Raw genomic sequence first — 8,743 nt, forward strand, 5'->3', positions numbered from 1 at the left:
TCCCTCCAATGGTTGTTGTTAATGTTGTGTCTGTCTTCTACAGATTTTCTCTTCTCCGCTAGTTTAATAAGGTTTCCTTGAAGACTTGATATGTTTCATGAGTACTTTTGTCAGAAATGTTTTAATATGTCACATTATTCCTTGTATTTTTTTCTCTTCTCTTCTCCTTGCATTCATTACAGATTCTTCATATATGTTTACTTTGTGAAGTCCTACCTCGTAAGTGTGTATATTCCCGGTGAAACGTGGACTCCTTTCCCTCTGGGTGTGTCATTGTTCATGTGTCGTCAACACCCTGTTGCTTTTTCTCCTATTATAACTTATTCAGGTATATCCTTCCAGTCATCTTTTTGGTTATGTACTGTCTTTTCTCCTTGTGTCTCATTTCTTCTTGTTACCATCTTTCTCTGCCTTTCCCGGTGTTCTTCTCTCTTTATCTTTCATTTTTTTCTTGTATTTCCTCCTGTGCTATCTTTGTCCTATTTTCTTTTTTTCTCTTTCAATGCTTTCTGTTTTTCTCTTGATAGTGATGATGTCTTTTTATGGTTCTCAAATGTTTTGCCCCTAATTTACTCCATAAAATTACGGTTGATATCATAGATCATTAAGGGGTCCCTCAATCTGGTTAAACAACAAAGAATGTTATCACATTTCGGTAAGTCTGATGCTGACTTCATTCTTCTACCTGAAACTCATCTTACCCAGTCGGAAGCACTGAAATTTAAATAAAACTGAGTTTGGAAACTGTTTGTTTCTACCTCTGTAAATAAAAGAATGGGATTGTGATAATATGTAATAAGTCTCTTAATCTTAAGATTGTCTCACAAGAAAAGGAAGATGTTGGTAGGTTGGATATTATTAATGTCCTGAAAGATAATCTATCAATAAATAAGTTGAATGTTTCTTCTCCTACAAAATAGATCATACTTTATGGCCTTCAATTGCAAGAAAATGTGCGCAGTATTATGATCCATATTTTATCCTAGGAGGGTATTGTAATCACATTTTAGATCCTTTTATGGATAGACAGTCATCAGTTCAACTTGTATCTCATTAAATGTACAAGCAATTTCTTTCTATCATTTCTAAAAGTGCCTTAGTTGATTCATGAATCTTGTTTAACCCTACTGTTAAGGATTATACTTAGTACTCTGCTACTCATGGTACACTTTTACGACTAGTCACTTTCGCGGCCAGTATTTTGCCTTTTGGGATGCATCAACCCAAAAGCAATTTGCAAAATAGGTAATCGCACATCTTGCGATTATCTATTATGCAAATCCAGTTAGGAAATCATAAATTGCGTGACCCTCAATGCAATGCATTATACATTCACAAATTGCGTTTTCACAATTTAGAATCACAAATTACCATCAACTTCAAGATTGGTCCGTTTTGAAAATTTCCATCTTTCAACTAATTTTGAATTTCAGATGTGGATTATCACTTTTGGAGCTAAAATGACCATATTTATAGTCATTTTCATGCCTCAATGGAGCTAAATCTAAAGATTTGCGCAAGGATAAAAATGATGTAAAATGACCCAAATGCACACTTTGAGGGCTTTAAACATGTTTATTTCCATGCGGGAAGTGATGTAAACAGCATTTGGAGATATTTCATGTTCATGCAAGAACGTCCGATTTTTCATGCCAAATGATAGAGGACCCGCGTACTGAGGAAATTGCTTTGAGAGGACCAAAATGGTCAGTTTTGAAAATTTCCATCTTTCAACTAATTTCGACTTTCAGTTGTGGATCATCCCTTTTGGAGCTAAAATGAGCATGATTATAGTCAAGTTGATGGTAATTTGCAATTCCTTTGAAAAATGCAAGAAAATGCATTTTTCAAAGTGCATTGTGGTGCATACACATGTCCTTAGGGCATGTAAGTGTACCACATGTGCATACTTACCTTTTTTGGGGTGCATTCGGGTGGCCTTTTGGCCCCTTGCACCCTTGAAATTGCATGAGCAATTTGCCAGTACCTATTTGGTACTCACAAATTACAAATGCAATCCCATTCATTCCTATGGGCCTCTAGGCTCATAGTAATGAATGAGAGGCCCATATGAATGAATGGGAAGCCATACCCTATAGCGAATTGCATTTTGCGATTCGCTATAAGGAATATGTAGGAATCGCAATTTGTATTGCAAAACCTACATGCACAGGTAATTGTGACTCCTTAATAATCGCTAGTAAGGACTCGCAATTCCTACCTTTGATGCATGTGCCACGAATGTCTAATGTTCACTAACACATAGCAAATCAAAAAGCTTGCTCAGACCCTTTATTGTGAACTGTCACACAAACATTTAGGGGCAAATGGATTGTGTAGCTCTTGCACCACGCAATGGGGCACAAGAGAGACAAAACTCTTAAGTTGGATTTATCAAGCCCAGCAAAGCCACCTTACATTTCCTTGTGTGGTATGATAAATCTAGAGTAACGTAGCGCAGGACATATTGCCGCCTTGTGTTACTCTGCCCCATGAAGGCCTTCCATGGGTGGAGAGTGGGTGTTTGCATTGCAGCCACCCATGGGGTTTGGCTCATTCTCAGATTTTCCACTACTGGTAAACCTGGGAATGCTTCAAAATGCTATTCCTCCCCAGGTGAGGTGTGACGAGGAGAAATATCTTTATTTCTCCTTGTTAGTTCCTCTTTCAATGTGCACTGCACTCTGAAGTACTCATGAAAAGAGGAATATGTCTTACGGGATTGTTTTTGTGGGGGAAGGTGTACCTTTCTGCACAAAAACATCCTGCTTCCAGCACAGGCACCCTTGCAAAACAGCGCAAGGGTGCCTGCTTTGGCGCTAGGCAGAACATTGTGCACCAGCTCTAGGAAATGGCAGGAATGCATTGTATATAGTTAAAGTACGGCTCATTTCTGCCCTTTCCCTATCAAGCAACACACCAAGGTGACTTGCTGCACTGCGCAGCGCTGCATGATTTTACGCTAAATATACCCCTTAGTGTTTTCATATGGCTGCCCCGCCTGGTGATATGCCTCCATGTTTGCAATGCATGCTGTAGGTTATGGTGCCATGCAAAGTCTTAAACTATCTTATTTCTACATATGTCACCCCTAATGTCTCTCCTAGTGCCCTAGGGGTAGGGTGGAGGAACATTATAAAAGATGTTTTATACGCCCTTGTGAAGGAAGAACTCGCAATTTCATATCTCCCCATTGTAGCACATGAGCTCCATAGGCTAACATGGGAATACTTTAATTAAGTATAAATATTGACAGGAACCCGCTAAAAATCTATGTCAGAGCACTACGTTAGTTAGAATACATCCAACAACTTGCCAGGGTTAGATTTATTACAACTATCACAGAAAAGAAGTTATAGTACTTTCTGATGAACTAAAATCCAGCCTTCCAGCAGACTCTCTTGATTAGCCAGCGTTTTGGCAGGCTGAGCCACACTGCTCTGACGAAGTGTGAAGTGGCCTGTATAGAGAAAAGGGTCATCTGGTGGGAGGATATCTGCAAGCTGAAGAGCAGAAAGGCAGGAAGGGGGATGGATAGCCAACTGGTCTTCAAAGAGGGAATGGCATTTAGGACAGGACACATTCTCAACACCACTTCCTGCACCCCCAGCCAGACAGGAGCCCCAATGGATGTATTAGCAGAAGGGATGGAAGGGGTGTGTTAGGAAAACTCAGCCATGCCAGTGGGTTGGCTTAGCCAGATCCTAACCTCCAGAAGAGAGTCTCTCCATTTTAGATCTGAAAGGAATAGTGTTTTCTGGGACAAGAAAATGCTACACTTTGGAGGAACTAGACATACTTCTGGGCGGAACCCTGTGCCCCATTGGTCAGCGGTACCCCCCTGCTTGTCACCCGGAGCTGTGGATAAATATGGGAGAGCTGCTCAGTATCTCAGATCCATGCTTGAAACTACAAGAAGAAAAGGGACTGCCCTGCTGGAACCCTGGCCTGCACCAAGAGGATTGCAATATTGCTGCACACTTTGGGAACTATAGCTCTAAAGACTTTTCACTTTGTTTTAAACAGAGAAGTAGTGTATTCCCTAAAAGCAACAGATTAAAAGAGTTCCCCCTGCATCTTCTTCAGCAAGAAGAAACCAGCTTCAGCTGGACTTTAAAGCATTTTGCCAGGTGCATTGTGGGAAACGAAGTCCCAACATTCCAAGGAGCAACTTAGAGCTTCTTGAACCTTGGATTGGTGTTGAGGACACGTTGGAATCCCAAAAGGACCTTCTAGAAGATGATCCAGAAGTTTGGAGCAGATTGGAGAACTTTTGGTAAAAAGCTCCATAAGGTGACCGATCTGTTGGCAAGAGTCATGCTGGCGATGTCGAACCGCAACCCTGTCTGGGATCCAGGTTTGCCCCGCTGAAGCTCCAGAACTTTTCATTGTCTACCAAACTTCTAGGAGTTGAATGAGGTATTGCGCTGAGCCAAGCTGCTGTCATTGACTCGAAACCCAGTCTGATGAGGAGCCTGGCTCAAGGTCAAGAGAAAAAACTTCACAAAAATTGACTTAGTCAGAAGGTAAAAACTTGAACGAGCCCTAATGCTAAGTGTATCCGACCTGCACTTTAACCCCTTGCGTGCGGGGCGTATTTTCCGCCTGTGCTGACTCCGCCTTGCGCGGGCGGAGTCATGACGGAATGGTTCCGTCATCAGCACAGCTCAACCGATGCTGATGACGGAACCGTTCTGTCATCAGCACGCAAGGGGTTAAGGCAGTTGGCATGAAACTTTGACTTTGACTGGGTCAAGTGCGCTTCATAAAAATATTTCCTATTTTTGAAAATTGGTGTTGGATTTTTATTGTGTGTTAGTTCTTACTTATTTAATGTATTTGTGTTTTAAAATGCTTAAAACAACTGTCTCCTAAGTCACGGCTGCCTGCCTGTAGCTAGCTACCAAGGGTTGAGCAATGGAATCATTTATTGAGACCTTGATTGGGCCTTATATTGTGAATGTGACCTGATTACTAGTGGTAGGTACCTACTTACCCCTACTAATAATCCACATTCCCATATTTGGTGCACAGTAGTGGAATCAGTACTTGTCTTTGACCACACCATACAGTAATTAAGTCAAGATCTTCAAAAATCTGGTAAATTGACTAAGAACAATTATTTATTCAATTTTGGCTTTCATAAATTGTTCTACCTCTGTTTTCAAACATTTTTATAGTCACCCAAAACTAAGTATACCATGGATCTTGATCTGGCTAACCTGACTAACCTCAAAGTAGCTGAGCTTGGGATACAGTGTATTGCTAGGGGCTACCAGCTGCTAATTGAATTAGAAAGGCAGAGATGATTAGGCCCCTTAAAGCCTGGGTAGAGTCAGCTCCAGGGGATGAAGGGGAGAGGGAAGAGGACTCCTCCAATAATCTCTAAGAGGAGGGTGATGACATTTCATCCATAACTTCTAGCACTAGCTTCAGACTTCCAGCTAGTGGTGGGGTTAGGGGAGGCTCCCCCACAGAGAACCCAGACTGGGCTCTCAGAAGGCAAGACCTCCAGGCTCAGTTAACTTCCATAGCTTTGGAAGAGAAGAAGTTGAACCTACTCAGAGAGAAGTGGGAGGAAGCAAAAGCAAGAATGATTGGTGGCAGCGAAAATGAAGAAGATGTTGAGATGTTCCCGGGGTAGTGGGTTTGATCCCAGGCTTTCCATGGAATAATTCCCAAATATCTTTAGGGAATGACATTGACAAATGGCTGACTGTATTTGACAGGACCCTTAAAATAAGAAGGTTCCACTCTAAATAATGGGGTTCACTCCTGTAGGAGATGATCCCTGTAGCTGGGAGGGATGGTCCCCTGACCCTTGAAGGGATGAGGCAGAATACTACTCCCACATGAGAAAATGTCTAGTCAGAAAATTTAGTCTCACTGTAGTGCAGTGCAGGGTAACGTTCAGGGACACCTAAAAAGTAAACACACAGTCGTGGGTGAACTTTGTAGACATCTCAGTGAAGGCACTAGAGGGTTAGATTCAAGGTAACCAGATGAGTAATATGTGGGGCTGTGCAATGTATTCCTTAAAGAGCACATCCTGACTCGTGTACAAGAGAAGTTACACCAGTATCTAGCAGACTCTAAGCTGTGTGGTCCCATGGAATTGAGAGAGACACCTGAGGAGTGGGTGAGAACACAGCTCCAGGGGGGAGACTCTGAGAAGAGGGGGGGATAGGCCTAAAAAGCTAAAGGAAGGAGGTGGTAAGCTCACCACTGAGACTCCCTCAGTACCCCAGAACTCTAACAGGGAGGACAGCAGATCCCACCCCAACTCTGATAGACAGAGGCAGGGACACCCAGGGCTTAGAAAGCACTTGGACAACTGGGTGCACTTTGACTGTCATCAGTCAGGTCACTTCGGGGGTGACTCCACTTGTTCTAAGAAGGTGATTAGCACTAGGCTGTCCGGTGAAGATATAGAGGAGGACTCCTCAGATGAAGTGTTCATCATAGCATTGTGCTGGGAGACAGGTGCAGATGGTAAGCTGCTGATCCCTGAGGGTGGGAGTAGGCACTTCCACCCCATTCAGGTGAATAAGATCTCTGCAATTGGTCTGAGAGACACATGTGCCAGTCACACCCTAGTGAGGGACAGTTTGGTGTTCACAGACCTGTAAGGGCCAGGAGAGACAAAAAGAGTCAGGGTGGTGAGGTCACCACCAAACCTGAAAATGTATTCCCCCTAGAGAGGTAGGGTACCTTTAACTGATATATGGTGGTAGTCTGTTCTGACATCCTCCTAGATTGTATCTGGGCAATGACCTCCTAGAGGTTGGTCCAATCTCAAGTGGGGCAGTTGCCAGGGCGCCCCCCAGCTCAAAGATCATGGGGAGCCAGTCCCTACCGTTAGGAGACTGATTCCCAAAGGAAAGAAAAAGAGAAGAGAAAAGGTAAGGCACTCTTAAAGAGAGTTCCAGTGAGCCATGGGTCTTCCTTCCCAGTAAGGGAGGAACACAACTTTAGTCCTGGTAAGGCTTTACATGTCTACAAGGAAGTACTGAGCAGTCAGGCCACTTTCAATGAAGAGGGTGCTCCCCTGCCCTGACAGAAGGGAGAGTGGAAGAAGAGTATCTGCCACTGGTGACATTTTATAAATTGATGTTGGATTTCTATTGTGTGTAGTGTGATTTTCTTATTTAATGTATTGGTGTTATTACCCTAAGTTAAGCCTGCCTCCTCGCAGCCAGATACCGAGGGGTTGAGAAAGGGAATAATTTATTGAGACTTTGATTGGGCCTTATATTGTGGCTGTGACCCTAATACTAGTGGTAGGTACCTACTTACCCCTACTAATAATTCACATTCCAACAGGCAGTTAATGCACAGTACTTGAAATCCCTTCATTAAATATATGCATGTTTTTGAATTAAAAAAAAACATATAAAATCTCTCTTTTAATTCTGATCATCTGCACAAGTTTGTTTATTTTTTCACATATGCACATGAATAGAAATGCAGAACTGAGCAGCGCAACACTAGGGTCAGTCACATTACTTGTAGAACAGGGGAATTTGTAAATATTTTGTCATCATGTAATTAACATGCACAGCGGGAGAGCACTGTACCATCTGCTAATTAATGTCCTAATGTGAGTAGGGCACAGAATGTGTTGTGAATATTTTATCTTTGGCTCACATTGAGTTTCACAGCTAATTTGGCCTTGACTATGCCTTCTTCAGCTGGGAAAGATTTACATGGATGCTTCATTTTTCACATGGTTCATTCTTGAAAGTGTTGCATGAGACCTGGAAATACATGCTATTTTATGTTATATTGCACGAGCATGGAAATAAAAATTGGTGATGTTTGAAAAGTTTCACAACGAGATACAATATAAAAATATGGTTTTAACATTGCTATTAAGATAATAGGAATAAGAAAATCAATGAATCTTGTTTATAAAGAAATACTTTAAGTTCAAAAGGAGGAGGTTAGGGGGTAATGTGTCAAGTTTTGCACCTGAATAAAAAGCAATTTTTGCTTGTAGCATATATGTATAAATATTTTTTTTTCACTGATAATAACAAAGGTCAAAGTAACGGTATAGTAGGTGAAATGTTCAGTAACAACATAACATTTTGAAAACTAACAAACATAGAAATGTTGGAGTTATAGTTAAAGTTATCACAAGTAATATTTAATTAGCATACTTAAATCTTACCCCCGCTGTGCACGGTAGTTTGGGTGCATCGCAAGGCCCTGCAGCCCATCTCCCTAATACAGCCAATGCCACATGCTGCACACAGCCTTTGGCCGTGCACAGCGGGCTGCTGGCCTGGCCCAGGGGACCCCATCTCCCAGGACCATTTTCAAGAACACAGTTGACCAGAAAGGGGTTTCTGCACTACTTCTCTTGGACCTCTTAGCTGCCTTTGACACAGTTGCACATGACACTAATGCAAAGACTCAATGTACCAGCATAGAGGGGGCTGTTCTTGACTGGATCACATCCTACCTTCAAAACAAAAAAAAATTACATCCATACCTCTCCTTTCTTATCCAAACCGTACATCACAAAAGCAGGAGTCCCTCAAGGCTCTATCCTCTCACCCATGCTTTTCAACATCTATATGAAGTCATTACCGGCACTGATCATTTTCACCTCACATGCTGTACCTATGCAGATGACAAACAAATACTCCTTAAACTGGAAAGCCCCAAAGACATTGGAATCTCACACATTTTCAGTTGCCTCAGAGCTGTTGATCAGTGGATGCCATGGAGCCATCTC

Source organism: Lissotriton vulgaris, unplaced genomic scaffold, assembly GCF_964263255.1.
Source record: "Lissotriton vulgaris unplaced genomic scaffold, aLisVul1.2 SCAFFOLD_2322, whole genome shotgun sequence".
In the NCBI taxonomy this organism is placed as follows: domain Eukaryota; kingdom Metazoa; phylum Chordata; class Amphibia; order Caudata; family Salamandridae; genus Lissotriton; species Lissotriton vulgaris.